Consider the following 21,680-nt stretch of genomic DNA (forward strand, 5'->3'; position numbering starts at 1 on the left):
CAGGTTTATTAGGCAGTCTTTTGGTCCTGATGATTGGGATGATTTCTTCCTACAATATGTTGTCTTTTCATTATCATTACTTATGCTTTATTGCTAGGACTCATTCTTAGATGTTAAAAACAGTTTTAGATATTTTATCTGAAGTTGGATTTCAGCTTTAGGGACTCTGCTTTTTGTATATTGGATCACCTCTCACTTTCCTTTTTTCTTCCAATAATTTCCATCAGTTTTTTTCCAGTTTGTTCTATTCACTAAGTTCCATATTCTTTTTTTCCACACTATACTTTCTGTAGTATTAGTTGTATTTTGTGCTTCTTGTAGTTGATTCTTCTTTCTAAAGTGGTTTTGCTCATTTTTCTTTCATTTTTGAACTCTACTAACTCTCATCTCTAGTGTCGTCATCACTTTGTCCCTTTTCCTGCAATCATGTACTTGTGCAGGGGGTCTGACTTTAGAGCACTGAACACATTGCAAATTATTTTTTATTCCTGTTGGAATCATGTGACAATGTTCCTCTTCTCTGGTGTTTTTCAGTGAGTCTTCTTTGTACATATGGGAATTTGGCACAGTTTTCAAAACTTGAAGTATCTTCAGACACAGTGTTTCTTATTTATTTATTTATTTCATATTTATTTATTTGGCATATAGAAGAGTTTCTTGGAATAATGTCACTGGTAGTTTCCTGTGAAATTGGCTTTGCCTGGGCAAAGGTACATTTTTTTGTTTTTCTGCTCAAATTGAGAAGATCATTTTTTGTAACTCGTTCCCTTTGAATTGCCAGGCCTCTGCATTTAGAACCTAAGCAGGTTCAGGAGAACTGCTCTCAGCTGTGAGTCACCCAGTGTCTCTCTGCTGCAATTGATGAATACAGTCAAGCTCTCTGCTTATTTTATAGGTCAGTGCTACCTAGATACCAGGACCAGTCCAAGTATATCTTATAAGAAAAGGGTGCAAAAATCCTCCTATGTAAAATATTTTAAAGAATCAACACCAAACCAAACAAAACAAAACAAAACAAACCTCCAAAAACTTAGGATCAGGGCTGGGTATATATAGGTCAGTTGGTAGAGTGCTTGCCTCTCATGCACAAGGCCATGGGTTCAATCCCCATCGCTAAAGGAAAAAAAAAAAAAAAAAAAGGATCAAACGCAGTAACACTCCTGCCTAGAAGATCAATGTATATATCAGTTGTACATTTGTAAACTTGCATTAAACAATTTCAAATTGAAATGAAGAGGGCAGTTCCATTCATCAAAAAGAAGAAAGTACTTAAGAATCAAATTTTAAAAATATAGAGGCTCTTCCCACGGGGGGATCCAAGATGGCGGACTAGAGGGGGACTGCATCCCCAGTCGCTCCAGAACCCAGGAGTTAAGAAGGGGAGGCACTGAGAGACTCGGACCAAAATAGAGCGACAGGTGAGTCTGCACACTGGGTAAAGCTCGGCCCGGGTGGCAGGCCCAGATAGAGGTGGCTTATCGGAGCCGGGCAGGGCAGCTAGAGTCTTCCACAGGCAGCCCTGCGCACTCCAGCACTGGGCCCCTCCCACACAGTCAGCTTCTCCAGGTTCTTGGAGCAGGCCCCCTACTGAGAGCCTTCTGATCAGAACAAGCTCCAAGTCCTGGAGCCAGCGCGGCATACACGGCCTGCAAGCGGCTTCAGGGACCAGGACAGGGCAGCCAGCGACCTCCCCAAGCAGCCTGGACCCCTGCGGTGGGAGGTGCCATTCAAGGCTGGCTTCTCGGAACAGACCACCCAGTGAGAGCTTTTCTACATAGAGATAGCCACAAGTCCCTGAGCAAATGGAGAGCTTCGATCCGCAAGCAGCCTCTGAGATCAGGCATGGCAGCCAGAGACTTCTCCAGTCAGCTCTGTCCACTCTGGCCGCAGGCTCTTTCCACGGGGCGATCCAAGATGGCGACCTAGAGGGTGACTGCATCTCCAGTCACTCCAGAACCCAGGACTCAAGAAGGGGAGGCATTGAGAGACTTGGACAAAAATAGAGTCACGGGGTGAGTCTCCCCCACTGGGCGAAACTTGGCCTGGGTGGCAGGCACAGATAGGGGTGGCTTATCATAGCAGGGTAGGGCAGCTAGAGTCTTCCCAAGGTAGCCTTCCACACTCCGGCGCTGGGCTCCCCCCACATGGCCAGCTGCACGGTGCAGGCCCACAGTGAGAGCCTTTCCGCACAGAGCCAGCTCCAAGCCCTGGAACCAGTAGGGGCTAGGGGCAGCTTTCTTCAGAAGCACTACATTATCAAGTTCCTCCAAGACTTCAGGCTACTGAAGGCTGGGAGTTGATACACTGGAAATCTACCGGGACACTATAAGCCAATAGAGGAAATCTGCAATATCTCAGATTCCCACTGACATCTGACCATTATGAGAAAACAAGGAAAGAAAATGTCCCAAACAAACCTAGATACTACATCAATAAAACCCAATGTCAGCACAGCAGAAGAAATGTCTGAAAGGGAGTTCAGAATGTACATAATTAAAACAATCAGAGAAGCAAATGAGGAGATGAAAGAGCAAATGCAGGCATTGAAGGAAGAGATGAAAGAGCAAATGCAGGCATTAAATGATCGCACCAATCAACAGTTAAAAGACCAAATACGGGAAGCAAGAGATCATTTCAATAAAGAGTTAGAGATACTGAAAAAAAAAAACTGAAATCCTTGAAATGAAGGAAACAATAAACCAAGTTAAAAACTCCATAGAAAGCATAACCAATAGGGTAGAACACCTGGAAGACAGAACCTCAGACATTGAAGAAAAAATATTTAATCTTGAAAACAAAGTTGGCCAAACAGAGAAGATGGTAAGAAATCATGAACAGAATCTACAAGAATTATGGGATATCATGAAAAGGCCAAATTTGAGAATTATTGGGATTGAGGAAGGCTTAGAGAAACAAACCAAAGGAAAGAACAATCTATTCAATGAAATAATATCAGAAAATTTCCCAAATCTGAAGAATGAAATGGAAAACCAAGTACAAGAGGCTTATAGAATTCCAAATATACAAAATTACAACAGACCCACACCAAGGCACATTATTATGAAGATACCTAACATACAAAATAAAGACAGAATTTTAAAGGCCGTGAGAGAAAAGAATCAAATTACATTCAGAGGGAAACCAATAAGAATATCAGCAGATTTCTCAATCCAGACCCTAAAAGCTAGAAGGGCCTGGAACAACATTTACCAAGCCCTGAAAGAAAATGGATGCCAACCAAGAATCTTATACCCAGCAAAACTTACCTTCAAATTTGACGATGAAATAAGATCCTTCCATGATAAACAAAAGCTAAAGGAATTTACAAAAAGAAAGCTAGCATTACAGAACATTCTCAGCAAAATATTCCATGAGGAAGAGATGAAAAACAATGATGCAAATCATCAACAGGAGGGGCTACCCTAAAGGAATAGCCAAATAAAGGAGAAACCAAATCATGTCAAAAAACAAATATGAGTCAAATGACTAGGAATACAAATCATATCACAATAATAACCCTGAATGTTAATGGCCTGAACTCATCAATCAAAAGACATAGACTGGCAGATTGGATTAAAAAGAAAAATCCAACAATATGCTGCCTGCAAGAGACTCATCTCATAGAAAGAGATACCCATAGACTAAAGCTGAAAGGATGGGGAAAAACATACCATGCACACAGACACAGCAAAAAAGCTGGAGTTTCCATCCTCATTTCAGATAATGTGGACTTCAAGCCAAAACTAGTCAGAAGGGATAAAGAAGGACATTACATGCTGCTTAAGGGAAGCATAAATCAGCAAGACATAACAATCATAAATACCTATGCCCCAAACATTTGCTCATCCACGTACATCAAACAAATCCTTCTCAATTCCAGAAATCAAATAGACCACAACACAATAATACTAGACGATTTTAACACACCTCTCTCACCACTGGATAGATCGTCCAAACAAAAATTGAACAAAGAAACCATAGATCTCAATAACACAATCAACAATTTAGACTTAACAGACATATATAGAATATACCATCCAACAAAGAACGAATACACTTTCTTTTCAGCAGCACATGGATCCTTCTCTAAAATAGATCATATTTTATGCCACAAAGCTACTGTTAGGAAATACAAGAAGATAGAGATACTACCTTGTAGTCTATCAGATCATAATGGACTGAAATTAGAAATAAATGACAGAATAAAAAACAGAAATTTCTCCAATACCTGGAGATTAAATAATACACTATTATATGATGAATGGATAACAGAAGACATCAGGAGGGAAGTAAAAAAATTCTTAGAAGTAAACAAGAACAAAGACACATCATATCAAAATCTCTGGGACACTATGAAAGCAGTACTTAGAGGAAGATTTATTTCATAGGGCACATTCAAAAAAAGAAGTAGAAATCAACAAATAAATGACTTAACACTACAGCTCAAAGCCCTAGAAAAAGAAGAGCAGACCAATACCAAAAGTAGTAGAAGACAGGAAATAGTTAAAATCAGAGCCGAAATCAAGGAAATTGAAACAAAAGAAACAATCGGAAAAATTGACAAAATAAACAGTTGGTTCTTTGAAAAAATAAACAAAATTGATAAACCCTTAGCCACACTAACAAAGAGAAAGAGGGAGAAAACTCAAATTACTAAAATTCAGAATGAACAAGGAAACATCACAACAGACACGAGTGAAATACAAAACATAATTAGAAGCTATTTTGAAAATCTATACTCCAACAAAACAGAAAACCTCGAAGACATCAACAAATTTCTAGAGACATATGAATTACCTAAACTGAACGTGGAGGACATACACAACTTAAATAAACCAATTTCAAGCAATGAAATAGAAGAGGTCATCAAAAGCCTACCAACAAAGAAAAGTCCGGGACCAGATGGGTTCTCAGGTGAGTTCTACAAAACCTTTAAAGAAGAGCTCATTCCAATACTCCTCAAAGTATTCCATGAAATAGAAGAGGAGGGACCCCTCCCAAACTCGTTCTATGAAGCCAATATCACCCTGATACCTAAACCAGACAGAGACACATCGAGGAAAGAAAATTTCAGACCAATATCCTTAATGAACATCGATGCAAAAATTCTCAACAAAATTTTAGCAAATCGCATACAAATATACATTAAAAAGATAGTGCACCATGATCAAGTGGGTTTTATCCCAGGGATGCAAGGTTGGTTCAACATTCGGAAACCAATAAATGTCATTCACCATATCAACAGACTTAAAGTTAAAAATCACATGATTATTTCAATAGATGCAGAAAAAGCATTCGATAAAATACAGCACCCCTTCATGCTCAAAACACTAGAAAAAATTGGGGTAGTGGGAACATTCCTTAACATTATAAAGGCAATCTAAGCCAAGCCCATGGCCAATATCATTCTAAATGGTGAAAAACTGAAAGCGTTCCCCTAAAAACTGGAACAAGGCAGGGATGCCCTCTTTCACCACTTCTATTCAACATCATCCTTGAGACTCTAGTCAGAGCAATTAGACAAACCAAAGAAATTAAAGGGATACGAATTGGAAAAGAAGAACTCAAACTATCCCTGTTCACTGACGACATGATTATATATTTAGAGGAACCTGGAAATTCCACCAGAAAACTTTTAGAACTCATAAGTGAATTCAGTAAAGTAGCAGGTTACAAGATCAATGCTCATAAATCCAATGCATTTTTGTACATAAGTGATGAATCCTCAGAAAGAGAAGTTAGGAAAACTACCCCATTCACAATAGCATCGAAAAAAATAAAATATTTGGGAATCAATCTCACAAAAGAGGTGAAAGATCTCTACAATGAGAACTACAGAACACTAAAGAAAGAAATTAAAGAAAATCTTAGAAGATGGAAAGATCTCCCATGTTCCTGGATAGGCAGAATTAATATTGTCAAAATGGCCATACTACCAAAAGTGCTATACAGATTCAATGCAATTCCAATTAAAATCCCAATGATGTACCTTGCAGAAATAGAGCAAGCAATTATGAAATTCATCTGGAAGAATAAAAAACCTAGAATAGCTAAAGCAATCCTAAGTAGCAAGAACGAAGCAGGGGGTATTGCAATACCAGATCTTCAACTCTACTACAAAGCAATAGTAACAAAAACGGCATGGTATTGGTACCAAAATAGACAGGTAGATCAATGGTACAGAATAGAGGACATGGACACAAACCCAAATAAATATAATTTTCTCATACTAGACAAAGGGTCCAAAAATATGCAATGGAGAAAAGATAGCCTCTTCAACAAATGGTGCTGGGAAAACTGGAAAACCATATGCAACAGAATGAAATTAAACCCCTATCTCTCACCCTACACAAAACTCAACTCAAAATGGATCAAGGACCTCGGAATCAGACCAGAGACCCTGCATCTTATAGAAGAAAAAGTAGGTCCAAATCTTCAACTTGTTGGCTTAGGATCAGACTTCCTTAACAGGACTCCCATAGCACAAGAAATAAAAGCAAGAATCAACAACTGGGATAGATTCAAACTAAAAAGCTTTCTCTCAGCAAAGGAAACTATCAGCAATGTGAAGAGAGAGCCTACAGAGTGGGAGAATATCTTTGCCAACCATACTTCAGATAGAGCGCTAATTTCCAGAATCTATAAAGAACTCAAAAAACTCTACACGAAGAATACAAATAATCCAATCAACAAATGGGCTAAGGAAATGAACAGACACTTCACAGAAGAATATGTACAAGCAATCAACAGATATATGAAAAAATGTTCAACATCCCTAGTAATAAGGGAAATGCAAATCAAAACTACCCTAAGATTTCATCTCACCCCAATTAGAATGGCGATTATCAAGAACACAAGCAACAATAGGTGTTGGCGAGGATGTGGTGAAAAAGGAACACTCATACATTGCTGGTGGGGTTGCAAATTAGTGCAGCCACTCTGGAAAGCAGTATGGAGATTCCTCAGAAAGCTTGGAATGGAAACACCATTTGACCCAGCTATCCCACTCCTTGGCCTATACCCAAAGGACTTAAAATCAGCATACTACAGAGATACAGCCACATCAATGTTCATTGCTGCTCAATTCACCACAGTCAGATTGTGTAACCAACCTAGGTGCCCATCAGTTGATGAATGGATAAAGAAACTGTGGCATATATATACAATGGAATATTACTCCACAATGAAGAATGATAAAATTATGGCATTTGCAGGCAAATGGATGAAATTGGAGAATGTCATGCAAAGTGAGATAAGCCAATCTCAAAAAACTAAAGGACGAATGATCTCCCTGATAAGTGGATGAGGACATATATTGGGGGGTGGGAGAGGTTAGCATTAGGTTTAGGGTTAGGTTTAGGGTTAGGGATAAGGAGTGTGGTAAGAATGAAGGAAAGAAGGACTGTATAAAGGGAAAAGAGGGGTGGGTGGGGTGGGGGGGAAGGGAAAAAAATAATGAACCAAACATCCTTACCCTATGTAAACGTATGATTACACAAATGGTATGCCTTGACTCCATGTACAAATAGAGAAACAACATGTACCCCATTTGTATACAATACTAATAAAAAAATAATAAATTATACTCTGAAAATTACAAAATACTTAATCAAAAACTTGTACATGAAATTCATAGCAACATCTTTTACAGTAGCTAAATCGTGGAACCTGCCATCACTGGAGAATGGGTAAACAAGGTGGCCTGTCTACATGCAGAATATTATTCATCCTTAGGAAGGAATGAACACATGGATGAACCTTAAAAACATTCTGAGAAATGAAAGAAGCCAGTCGTGAGTCTTCATATGAATGATTCCATACATATGAAAATCACAATAGGATCATTTATAGAGACCAGAGAACGACATCCCCAGCCCTTTTTTGAGTTTGACTTAGAGACAGGGTCTCACTGAGATGCTTAAGGTCTTGATAATTTTCTGCGGCTGGCTTTGAACTCGACATCCTACTGCCTCAGCCTCCCACACTGTTGGGATCACAGGCGTGCACCAGCATGCAGCCCTGGATCACTCTTTATTTAAATCTGGAGACATGCAGCGTGTGGAGGGTGGGGAGCAGCGAAAAGGTACACATTATTCAATTGACTTGAACGGTCACATATATTAATAAACACACCAATAACCATCGAATTGTTCACTTTCACTTTTTTTATCACCTTGAATGGCCCACATGTCTCCATGCCTCCTTTTACTACTATCTCTTTTCATATCCTTCCTTTTCACAGGAATGGCAGCTCTTCAGGGCAAAGAATATTTCTTGTTTTCTTTGTAACATCACCATGACATCCATACACATTTTTTCTCAAGTCCTTTCTGCTTCCCATTAGAGGTGTATTTCAGTCCACAGCTTGTGCCCAGTGCCTCACTTTCTTGCAAAGTAGAAGAAGTCCTCTTTTGACACTGAAATCCGGGTCGTTGGCCCAATTCATGCCACTTGCTTTACATGAAAATTTCACTGACCCTTGAAATTGGGTATAATATCTTTCCTCTTACACCAATTTTGTTATATCTCCATGGTCCGTGATCCCTGTTTTATATACCCACCACGTATGGTCTTTTTTCTCCCACTTTATATTCCTTAAATATACAGAGATTGTTTATTGTTATCATTATCATCAACATCATCATCATGAACATTAACTCATGATAATGTACAAATTAGTGGACTTCCCTGTGACATTTCTGTGCACATATATATTGTGTTTTAATTGTATACACCTCCACTTAACCTTCTCTTGCCTTCTGTTTGGTTCCCTAAGCTAATAGTCCCTCTTGCACTTTCAGGTGTTTTTTTTTTTTTTTCCTTTTAGTCACCATATATGAAAGAAACCATGCTACATTTGGTTTATTCACTGACTTACTTGCTAACATGATTATCTTCAGTTCCGTTAATTTTCCTGCAATTAACATTGTGTATATATACATAATTTCTTCACTAATTCATGTGTTGACAGACATGTAGGCTCATTCTGTAACTTGGCTACAGTGAATATCACCGCAATAAAGATAGATATGCAGGTATCTCTTTTGTATGCTGACTTTCTTTCCTTTAGCTTTATACCTGATTCTGCTGGTCCATGATCATGGGAGTTCTGTCCATCTTTTAATACCTTTCATTTTTTTTCTTCAGTGTTTTTATCCTTAAGTGTATTCTTTAGTTGTAGGTGGACACAGTTGCTTTTTTAAATTTATTTTTATGTGATGCTGAGCCTAGTGCCTCACACATGCTAGACAAGCACTCTAACACTGAGCTACAACCCCAGCCCACTGAAAATGATTTTAAGAATTACTCAAATCATTTGCATTCATTGGAAAGCGAAAATGATAACCAGAATTTCATATTTTCTTTTCTTTTGAAGCGCAGACATGGGTATTTGATCCAATTAAATGCAAAGCTGAGTCTGTTAGTGATTTAAGTGTAAGGAAGAATGTAAATAGAAATCTGAAAATGTGAAATGACTGAACAGTGGGGATCAAAACCAACTAAACTTTAACCCAAAATGTGGTCTAAAATGGCAAAAATGATTGTTTGCCAATGTCTCATGTCTTAGATTTATTTCTAGAATCATACAGAACTGTGTCCTTCACATTTCTAGTTCCCTATCAGAGAATCACAAAGTTAACATGTCCAAAACACTTCTTGATTTCACACCTCTTCCCAAATGCTCCTAAATGAGAAAACCAAGTACTCAGTAGCTCAGGCCAAAACTCTATTGGGTCATCATTGATAGTTACTTTTTTCTCATCCCCTACATTAGCAAGTCCTCTTTTACCCCAAAATGTATGTCAAACCTGTCCATTTTGCTTTATCCTGTATCCCTGCTCTTTCTAGTGGAAAGACTGTCATTCCTATCTTTGATTGCTACATAGCCCACCTGGTTTACTTGATTTCACTCATGCTCTACCCAATCTACTTTCCACAATTTGAAATTTGTGGTGTTAGACCCATCAGTAGGTTTCCGTGATACAGAAACATACATCCCAAGTCTTTTGCCTGTGTGGCCTGTAAACCTTAAATGATTTGGGAAATGCCTTCTCTGGGTCCTAAATCCAAACCCATTTCCCCTTCACTGACTGAGCTCCAGTCACACTAGGTTCCTGTTCATGACACAGTCCACGTCTACCTTATTTCAAGGTCTTTAGGGTTACAACCCCTTCTGTTTACTCTTCCACCCTGCCGGTTCCTTACCCTCCAAGTTCTAATGTTACTCTCATCCCTTCCCTAGCAATTATGCCTCAGGGATTCCCCCCAACCCCAGTTACTGTTTATCAACTCTTTATCTTTTGTATTATTTATCACAATAAGAAATCACCTCATTTTTCCTCTTTTAGTTCTTTAGCCCTTTTTCTCTGACTGGAATGTAAACCTAGGCAATAGCCTATCAACTTACTGTTCATAAGCACCTTTAAAGGGGAGCAAAGCCAGGCAGTAGGAAACTTCAAATTCCAACTGTTAGTATCATCATCTCTGTGCCTCAGGAGTTTTCCAGAGTTGTGAAATAACTGCTGTGCCTATGAAGGACCAGCAGGTCACAGTGAAGAGGAATTATATGCACTGCCTGTTGGTATATAAATAACCTATGAGAGAGAGAGGAATAATTCTGAGACACGTGTTAGTCCAGAAAATCTTACCAGTCAGAATTATGGGGAAAAACCCTGCAAGGTAAGATTGAAGCTAGGATGAATGGGTTTGCATGTTACTCAGTGGTTTAATAGAAGACCTAGAAAGTAGAGTTTCTTTATTTAAAACACTGCAATAAAAACCTAAGTTTCTAAAGCCTTTACTATTGAAATTAAAATGAGGAAACCAGGAAACTAATACCTAAAGTCAGTCTCTCTAGTTGAATTCTCTCCACAAAGATGCTGCTTGTATCATTATTTAATGACACCAACTAATCGGTTGTTAAACAATGCTAGAAATGAGAAATTAGATCTTGCATACTATTACCAGTGCATGCTAAAACAGCAAATTAAAACTGTTTTATTATATTGCAATTTCACTTTTAATAAGTTAAATAATTTTTTATAGTAAGCAGTTAGTAGTTTTCAGATGTATTTTCTCTTCTTTTTTTTTGCCATTGCTATTGTTTTTATTTGACAATATTTTGGTTTATATTTATTTATTTATTGTGATCTTTCATCTTTTTTATTGTAAACAAATGCAATACATGTTGTTTCTTTTTTGTACATGGAGTCAAGGCATACCATTTGTGTAATCAGAAATTTACATAGGGCAATGTTGTTTGATTCATTCTGTTATTTTTTTCCTTCCCCCCACCCCTCCCACCCCTCCCACCCCTCTTTTCCCTCTATACAGTTCTTCCTTCTTCCATTCTTGCCCCCCTCCTTAACCCTAACCCTAAACCTAACCCTAACACTAACGCTAACCCCTCCCACCCCCCATTACATGTCATCATCCGATTATCAGTGAGATCACTCATCCTTTAGTATTTTGAGATTGGCTTATCCCACTTAGCATGATATTCTCCAATTTCAGCCATTTGCCGGCAAATGCCATAATTTTATTATTCTTTATACCTGAGTAATATTCCATTGTACATATATGCCACAGTTTCTTTATCCATTCATCAATTGAAGGACATCTAGGTTGGTTCCACAGTCTGGCAATGGTGAATTGAGCAGCTATGAACATTGATGTGGCTGTATCTCTGTAGTATGCTGATTTTAAGTCCTTTGGGTATAGGCCAAGGAGTGGGATAGCTGGATCAAATGGTGCTTCCATTCCAAGCTTTCAGATGTATTTTCTAATTAGGAAAAAAAATCTCAGTGTCTGGAAATGGAGACAACTGTTACATTATTTTAAAGTATAATGTAAATACACCTTTTTTGTTAAACCTATGGCAAGCTAACCCTACCACGTAAGCACGTGTATTGCCACTGTCGGGAAGGACCCCAATATTTTATGATTCTTTGTAGTTTTGAAATAACATGTGAATATTTAGATGTGGAACCAAAATCTCCCCAGTCATCACCTATTTCATCCCATTCTTCCTCATCCACGCATGCAAGCACCCACCATGAATTTGTCCAACTTTTGCTTCTTTTTATACATTTACATACATACCCGCATTCCTAACTTAGTATACAACATTAATGTTGTTTTTAATCAAATTAAATACATCATTATATTATGTGCAAAATCTTCTCCTTGATTTATTTTTTGTTCAAGATCATGGTTTTAAGACCTTCCTCTATTAATGTAGATGTAATTTGTTGCAGCAAATTGTTGCAGCATAGAAGAAATTTTATTCACCCTTAATGACAGCATTTCCTTAATGATAGGCATTTCTGGCTTCAAGAAATCATACTGCAGCCAGTCTGGGTGGAGCAGACGTGTAATCCTAGTGGCTCGGGAGGGCTGAGGCAGGAGGACTGTGAGTTCAAAGCCATCCTCAGCAAAAGTGAGGTGCTAAGCAACTCAGTGAGACGCCATCTCTAAGTAAAATTCAAATTAGGACTGGGAATGTGTCGCAGTGGTGGAGTGCCCCTGAGTTCAATCCCTGGTCCCAACTTCCCACCCCCTCAAAACACTCATACTGCAAAGAATATCTGGTTATATTTCCAACCATATGTATGTATAAATATATTATATACATAGATTAATCACCTTTTTAGTGCATCATAAATAAAATAAACATACAGATACTAATCAACAAATATTTAGGGGAAACTATAATATGAAAGACAGTTTAGAACCTATAAAGATATGGATATCAGGTAAGGAACAGACATTAAGAACCAAAACAAAACACTCAACAGTAGCAATGACCTAAGTATTATGTCAAGGAAGCAACAGGTGTTATAAAAACTCTTTTGGAAATGAACAATAAGATACCTCTTTAAGGAAATATTTTTGGAGGCACAGGGTCCTGCTGTTGTCTAGGCTGGTGTTGAATTCTTGGCTCAAGCATCCTCCTACCTCAGCCTCCTCAATAGCTGGGACTACAGGGCATGCTGGTATCTGGCTGACTTTAAAAGTTAAGGCCTGTCTTGGTGTGTGTGCCTGCATTATGAGCTGCCTGGGAGGCTCAGGCAGGAGGATCACAAGTTAGAGAACAACCGGGGCAATTTAGCAAAATTCTATCTGGGGGTAAAAAGGCATATATAAAAAACAATGAAAAAAAAGTGATAAAAGATGAGAAAACTAGCAGATAAAATGAGGAAAGTTAACATCCAGCTGAAGAGTTCCAGGAAAAAAAGGGGAGAAAAGCGAATGGGAGAAAATTCAGTGGACCAATATGAGATTTCAAGAGAAATACAATTCATGATTCTTCAAAATAAAGAGATCCACTGAGTACCCTGTACAAAAGTGATTAAAAAGACTCACACGAAAACACACCTCTGTCACATTTAATGAACAGGTATGAAGAGATGATCCTATATGCGTCCATGGAGAAAGAACAAGAAAATATTAAACTGTCATGGTTTCTTAAGAAAACAAGGCAAGCTTGAAGACAGTAACATAGAATTCTCTTAAAATCCTAATGGAACACTATTTAAACTAAAATTCTAAATCTAGATAAACAGCCACCCAAAAGAGTTAGAATAAAGACACTTTTACAATTGTAAATGTCCCTAAATTTTACCTCAAATTAACCTATCTTTTGCATTTGTTTTTTGTGATGTTGGGAGTTCAACCCAGGGCCTGATGCATGCTAGGCAGGTGCTCTATCACCGAGTCACTTTCCCACTCCCTAAAACCTATCTTAAGGTGATAGAGGAGAATTCACACCCCCCACCCCCACCCCCCAAAAAAATCAGGGACTAAATAAAGGGGGAAAAAGCTACAGGAGACCAATGACCCAAGGAAAGATCTGAAGAAAATTTCCAAAATGATCAGGTGCTGGTTATATATTTATCATCTTTCAGTCCCTCTAGAACTTACTTTTTACTGGAATTCTATAATGCTAGGACTCAGAGTCTACAAACATCATTTCTCAGGCTCTTATTTACTGATGATCTTAACATACTCATTTATTAACTCCATAGTGGAGAAGTCTCATAGAGGCCTTACTTTAACTAAGAAAAATTAACATCACTAGTAATGGAACACGTTGATATGTATCTCCTGAGTGCATAAAGAACATTATTTATGTGATATTTCTCCCAAAATGTATGAACTCAAGTTGAAGAATATTGTACAAAATGAATATATTTTGAACATGCCAGAATAATGAACAGGTGAAACCGGCAGTGTTGGCTCAGGCCTGTAATCCCTGCTACTAGGGCAGCTGAGGCAGGAGGATGGCAAGTTCAAGGCAGGCCTCAGCAACTTGGTCAGAACCTAAGCAACTTAATGAGACTCTGTATCAAAATAAAAACTAAAAAGGACTGGAGATGTAGCTCAGTGGTACAGAAAACAAATAAAATGGTGGTAGATTTAAACCTACATTATTTAGTAATTCAGCGAATATACAGGGAAGAGTATGTGCCTGTACTTGCATTTTTTAAAATTGTGGGTGGACACAATACCTTTATTTCATTTTTTATGTGGTGCTGAGTATCAAACCCAGCGCCTCATGCACACTAGGTGAGTGCACTACCACTGAGCCACAACCCTAGCCCTACTTGGACAAAAGCAGCATCTTATGACAATAACTGATTCTGAAATGTTATTTCTTGCTTTAAAAGACATGTTTCTTCTCCATTCTAATCCATAAATACACCTATTTTAACAGAAAAGTCAGTTCATGATGTTTACCATATCTTTTTTTTTTTTTTTTTTTTTTTTGGTGGTGGTGGTGGTGTTGGAGGATAAACCCACAGGTGATCTACCACGGAGCTACATCCCTTTCCCTCTTTTCAGATTGGCTTTAAGAGTAGGTCTGTGCAAAATTACCCAGCCAAGCCTCGAGTTTGGGATCCTCCTGCCCGAATCTCCTGAGTATGTAGGCTGACAGACAGGCACTACCGCGCCCGACTTCATTCATGATAAAATATGTATTTTAATATAAAATTAGTTACGTTGTCTCTCTCCTCCCCCGGTCAACCTTCAAATAAAATTGATGCTTTAGAAAGGTGCCCTTTTATTATCAATTTACAAATGCCTGACATAAGGTTTAAAGATTAGAAAAGATGCAATCCCAGTGAACCCCGGGCCTTGTGCATGCACGGCAAGCACTCTACTACTCAACTGTATCCCAGGCCCGCCAGACGTCTCTTGGGCACAGTCAGTGACTACATGGGCCAAGCCCAGGCTGCAAGCGCAGAGGGATCATTCCCTTGGCGCTGGCTGTGTCTTCGGCCTGGGACTACATTTCCCATAGGCCCTGAGTTTCGAAGTTACGTGCGCCGCGAACCGGCGTTACGTCAGTCCTTCGGTCCTCCTACGGCAACGCAGCTGCCTGGGGTGAGTAGCACCCTTAGTGGCGGGCGCGCTCCACCTCTGATTCGCTTGTCGCCGGGCTCTGCGGACAGCGGTAAATGGGAGCAAGCCCAGCTTTCGTCTTGAGAGGACTAGGAAGGCCTGCGCTAGGGCTCTGGACTACATTTCCCTGAGACCCCGAAGGTCGACCCCACGTGCTGCGGGATTTCAGGTTCCTCTTTATGGTTTGGCGGGACAGTTGGCTTAGCGGTCAGCTGCTGAACGGCATTTGGAGTCCAGTGAACTTGGCCAGTTTGTACCCGATGGGAAGTAGGGAAAGGCTAGAGTGAGGAGTCTGGCTCCCGTCCTTTTGTGTTTGGAGCGAGCGGAAGAGAAAGAGAGGGAGAGATTATGATGGTTACTGTGTGTCTTCGTGGTGCGTGATTGTGACCTTGTGTGGTGATGACTCTGGGTTCCCAGAATGGGTATGTGATAGTGCTTCCTGACCGAGTTACACTGCGCATGAGAATGTGCAGAACCGGTGACTGTGGTTGGGACTCTGTAACTTTGTGTATGTTTCAACCCCGTATGTGCAGAAGTTGAAGGTCTGAGACTGGAGTGGGGCGCCTATGGCTTTACTGTTGCGACTGCGACTTGTTTGACCCCTCGGTATGTTTGTGTGAGAGAGAAACAGAGAGATGCCCTCAGTGGGATCCAAATGGGTTGGAGTCACTAGGGTGAGTCAAGTAGATGCTATCCATTAACGAGTTGGTTACCAGGTGGTGCTTGTATAAGGCATATAATCAGGATCGTCTGTATTGAGGAAGTGGAAGGAAGTGGAGAACTAGTCAAGGGAACTAAGCCCTTCTTTTTGGTAAGAGAAAGTTACATCTATGTTAAAAATGAGGCTGGGGCTGTAGCTGAGCGACAGAGCGCTTGCCTCACATATGTGAGGCACTAGGTTCAACCCTTAGCACCTCATAAAAATAAAATAAAGGCATGTTGTCCATCTACAACTACAAAATTTTTTGGAAAAAATGGATGAGGGAACAAAAATTATACTAATTCACTTCAACAAACTTAAGTATTAATTGTCTATCATGAATTAAAAATATAGAAAATGCAAGATTGTGACTTCAGGCAAAGGAGGCAGGAACTAATTAAAATCTATGTGAATGCTCAAAGTACCTTTTTATTTATTTATTTTTTGTGGTGTTGGGGATTGAACCAAGGACCTTGTGCATGCAAAGCAAACACTCTACCAACTGAGCTGTATATCCCTGGTCCCAGAGTACTTTTGAAAATAGGGGTGTTTTCTGTTCAGTGTTAAGTTGGAGAGATGTGGAATAGCTGACTCTTGATTACTCTCCTAAACCTTGACTAGAATTATACTAATAAAAATTGAAGGAAATAGTCTTCAGTAAATACAGAAAAATAAAATTACAGCCCTGTGGTAACTTGGGCTTACTGCTTTTCCAGACTCTTTCGATCTGTAGTTTTTTAAATAGTTTTTTTTTTCTTTTTGTATTCAGTTGTCTAAGGACCTTTATTGTATTTATTGGTACATGGTGCCAAGAATTGAACCCAGTGCCTCACACATACTAGTTAAGTGCTCTACCACTGAGCCACAACCCCAGCCCCTATCTGTATTTTTTTGTATAACATAATTGAGACCATATCGTGTTGGATGTTCTTTAATTACCTACTTTTTTTTCCCATATCATTAGCTATTATTTGCCACTGGATTTTTGAATACGTATAATTCCAAGCTGGAATAGTTTATAATCTACATGTGGTTTGAAACAGTATGTTGAACATTGCCTAAGCAGTTCTGGTATTTGCTGTCCACCTGCTATGACTGATCATCTTATCTTTCCTCTCCCTGTGACTGTGTATAGTTTATTTTCTTGTACACTGGATTTTACATCAGTGAACTACACTACATTTCTTTTAAGAGCAAGCGGGGAAGCTCCAGAGAATGGGGAGAAAGATGATGTGCTTGTGCACAGTGAGTAAGGGGAACTTGGAAGCAGGAAGACTTGCGTGTGAAAGTTCAGCTACTCCACGTCCAGGCCTCAGTCATCTCATGTGATTGTTCTATTAGCCTCCTTACTCATCCCCCTTGTTCCTATATTGCACAACTAAAGTTTCTTAGGGGTTCAGGGTGTAGCTTAGTGGTACAACACTTACTTGGCATGTGTGAAGTTCTGGGTTCTGTCCATAGCACTACAGGGGCCAGAGGGGAAGAAGTTTCTTCTTAACACAGCAGCCATGCTGATCCTTCCAAAATATGTCAGTTTATGCCACTCCTTCACTTAAAACTTTCCATGGCTTCCCTCCTCCTTCAGAATAAAAACCAGTCTCTACAGTGGTCTGAGTCTCTGTTACCACTCTGCTCTGATCTAGCATTTTTTCTTCATTCTGCCTCTCTCTGTATTTGAGACTGCTGGTTCCCCTGCATGGAATTTTCTCACTCCTGCTATCTACATGGTTTAGTCCTTTGCTTCCTTCAAGGCTTTCTTCACATGTTACCAAACTGGAAAAGCCTTCCCTGAGAACATCTAACAAACGCACAGTCCCTGTCCCCCTTACCATATATTTTTTCTCCATAGTTTTTATCACCAATTTATATATTTATATCTGTTTCCCCCATTTACACCAAAATCGAAATTATATTTCAATGATATTCCATGTGGTCCCTAACAGAGAGGAAATTTGGCTTTGTTCATTATTGTATCAGTAGCATGACAAACTAGGCCTTGCTGTGTTAACAATGACCAAATATCAGTATTTTAACACAGAAAGTTTTCATTCATATTACATATTGGTCACAGAGCTTTGTACTTGTCTTCCAACTGGTTGGGTAGCTAGATATTCAAGGCCTTGGAGTCTTTGTTATGGATTGGGTGACCGCTTAGATTTAGTTGTTTAAAATAGAGACCCGAGAAACCAAGAGAGATTTAGTATTATGAACTTGGTGCATGCATATGGACGTCTGTGTGTAGATTCTGGATGTGTATAGGCATTCAAACTTGAGGTGTTCATTTTTAATTTAGGTTGTAAGCAGAGTAATGCTGCTTTAGGAACTCTTGGGGTTTCAAAGGGAGAAGTATGTGGAGTGCTGTTATTGTACCCACCTGTAGTCCAGATTAACATTTTGAGATTAGGATACAATATGTCTGAATTCCTCCTGCTGAGGTTTCTAGGCCCCTCTCAGTATTGGAGCTAATCTACCCAGAATGCATTCCATCTTGCTCTTCTTAGGTTCCCACATACTTGGGGAAGGCTAGGATTTGTTATCAGTGTGTGTGTGTGTGTGTGTGTGTGTGTGTGTGAGTGTGTGTGTTGGAAGAGGGAAAAGTATGGGTAGGCGGCATAGAAAGATATTGGAAGGACAGCATAGAGTCATTTGAGTATATCTGGGCGTTTTTTAAATTTTCCTCTTTCCCCCACAGTTGCTTTTTGGGGATGCTGTACTTTTCCAAGAGAGGAATCCAGGGAAACACAACTCAGATTCTGAGGTTTGTGTTCAAAGTCAACTCCAGGTGAATTGATATATCTTCCTTGAAATAGAGTTTTTTCCCTTATTTGTATGAACATTTGTTTTCTTTATCTAGAAACTTCCTCGCTCAACTTGCCCATGAACCCATCTCAGATCTTCTCATTCTGTTAGGATTGTGCCCAGCAGCACAGTGTTGTCCCTTACTGTCCCACTCTGAAATTGTGTCAGTGGGTGCAGTGCTTTATAATGGATCTTGAATGCATTCCCTCCAGGGAAAAGGGTCAGATCCCAGATTAGACTTGTGGTTTAAGTAGCAATGGTTGTAGAATTGGGTAAGCAGTCCCCACAAACATGTTTATTTTTCTTAATTTTTGATTACCCTTTTTAAGAAAGCATTTTATACTATAAAAGAATAATTGAACATTTATGTATGTAATAATGGAATAGTAAGCACTGTAGAAGTCCCTTTTGTGCCCTGCCATCCCCCTCAAAGAATAACATCCAAAGAAAGTGGTTTTTTTAACATTTAAAAATTTTTTTGTAGTTGTAGATGGACAGCATGCCTTCATTTTATTTATTTTTATGTAGTGCTAAGGATTGAACCCAGTGCCTCACACACGCTAGGCAAGTGCTGTGCCACTGAGCTACTGCCCCAGTCCCAAAGAAAGTTTTATATTCATCATTCTGTTGCTCTTATAGTTGTTTTGACATAGCTTTCAGAGGATATTATTAGGTTTCTATATTTGGAACTTTTAAACAGGATTAGCATATATGCATTTTTGAGCACTGTAGACTCTTTAAAGTTGTAAAAGAACTCAGATTTTGTTCAATCTAAGTATCTAAGATAATGGAATGGTTATGTCTTGTATTCCTAAGATGAAATACATAATCAGTTTTCAAAAGATTTTTCAGTAACTTGCTTTTTAAAGAAAAATGCCTATGATTTCATCTAATAATGAAGATCCTTAGTATTTAGTATATATTTTAATTATGCCAAACTCCTTTTATGTGCAATAGAAGTTTTGTTTTAATTTTTGTACCTTATGTCTTCCTTTAATAGGAAAAAAGGGAAGAAAACAGCACATAAATATTAAAAGTTCATGATAAATCCTAAATTGTATGTTGGATGTGTCCACTGTAAAATTTTTTCAGCCTAGCCGTATGTTTGAAATTTTCTATAATAAAAATGGAAAGTCATGGATGAATGTTTAACAAAAAGACAGAGTGATTTGCCACACTAGAACTTGCTGTGTTTTTCTACCCTAGAAAAAAATTTAATTATAAAAAATAAACGTTTTATTCGTTCCTAACCCTAGCCATGGGATAGAGAGTGTCCCATTGTATAAAGGAGATTTGTCTTCAGCCTCAGGATTATTCCTGAGCATGGAGGTTCTTTGTTCTAGTCATGCTCATTTTACTCTGCTTACCTCTGTATCCACTCTGCTCTTGCCCATTTGACCAATATATCTTCTCCATCCCTCAGCGTCCTTCTCCATGTCTTTCATATTAAAAATGTTTGTTTGGATCTCATCAGTATCACATGGGTTTGTCATTTCAGGAATTGGTAATGTTCAGGGACTTGGCTGTAGACTTCTCTCAGTAAAAGTAGGAGTGCTTGGCCCCTGCTCAGAGGGATTTATGTCGAGATTTGATGATAGACAACTACAGCAACCCAGTCTTACTCACTAAGGATATCGATTCCCAAATGACTTATGAATTTTGGGTGTGTCTTTCAATTGTCTGGGTGGGTTTGATTCAGAAACAGCAGGAGTATATCTTTTTTTTTTTTCTTATAAACAGGACTCTCTACTCCCAAGCCTGATGTGATTTCCCTATTGGAGCAAGGCAAAGAACCATGGATGGTTTCGAGGGACATTATGGAAGGATGGTGCCCAGGTAAGTAAGAATTTTGAACAGGTGAACAGGCAGTGCCTTTAAGAATCAGCTGGTCAGGGAGGCAGAACCTCAGTGGTGTCTACGGAGGCATCTTCCTCAGTGGCCCATTCAGTGGTGTGGGGAAGCATGCTGCTCATTTGTTATTCTTCATACCTTTTGTATATATGTGTAAGTATGTATATATGTATAGGTATATGTACACAAAAACACTCTTGTTTGAAATATTTTGTAATAAAAACTACCTTAATGCCCAACTTATGTGAGGCAACCCCCAGTACCATGAAAATAAAACAAGACAAAACAACTTCAGAGTATTAGTGAAACTAATATAGAAATAGGTGGCCAGTTAGGATGCTGTGTTAGAAATTTACATACAAGAATAGGTTAGACCAGGGTCAACAAACTATGTATGGCCTATGGGCCAGTCATCTGTTATGATAAATAAAGTTTTATAGGAACATAGCTACACTCTCAATTAAATATAGTCTGTGACTGCTTTTGGGCAACAGAGGCCAAACTGAGTAGTTGCAATGAAGCCTGTATGGTGTACAAACCTAAAATATTTTCTATTTCCTATCTGGCCCTCTAAGAAAAATTTGCCAGACTGGGCATGTAGCTTGTCTAGCACATATAAGGTCCTGGGTTTGATCCCTAGCACCATAAAAAAAAAAAAAAAAAAAAAAAGAAAAGAAAAGAAAAAAAGAAAAGTTTGCCAATACCTATTTATTAACAGAAGAAATGTTGAAAATGATTAATTCAGGATATTTTAAAAATGTTGAACCAATAGGATCAATGGCAGTTGGATATGTTAGCCTGCAGTACGATGGAGAGGGTAGAGCTAGGGATCATTAGCACATAGTTTATAAAGCTGTAAGATTGATGAGTAATTTGGTAAATAAGTGAAATACTGAGAGGAGAAGAGGCCCAAGGACTGTGTTCT

General features: G+C 38.9%; 1 protein-coding gene across 17 annotated transcripts in view; it reads left to right on the plus strand.

Annotated features, from left to right (window-relative positions):
- Positions 1 to 15,361: 15,361 nt before the first annotated feature.
- The window catches only part of Znf461 (zinc finger protein 461), a 69,696-nt gene continuing 63,377 nt past the window's right edge, over positions 15,362 to 21,680 (plus strand). For 3 of the 17 annotated variants that reach the window (XM_047527540.1, XM_047527526.1, XM_047527539.1), the window contains exons 1-3: positions 15,444 to 15,574; positions 18,798 to 18,863; positions 20,645 to 20,740. The gene's annotated coding sequence lies outside the window, so the exon portion shown is untranslated. Of the gene's footprint in view, positions 15,575 to 17,060; positions 17,351 to 18,797; positions 18,888 to 20,644; positions 20,741 to 21,680 lie in introns of those variants that run through there. The other 14 variants (XM_047527528.1, XM_047527536.1, XM_047527533.1 and 11 more) reach the window with 14 other exon arrangements.

This window comes from Sciurus carolinensis, chromosome 16 (genome assembly GCF_902686445.1).
Source record: "Sciurus carolinensis chromosome 16, mSciCar1.2, whole genome shotgun sequence".
NCBI classification, from domain to species: Eukaryota; Metazoa; Chordata; class Mammalia; order Rodentia; family Sciuridae; genus Sciurus; species Sciurus carolinensis.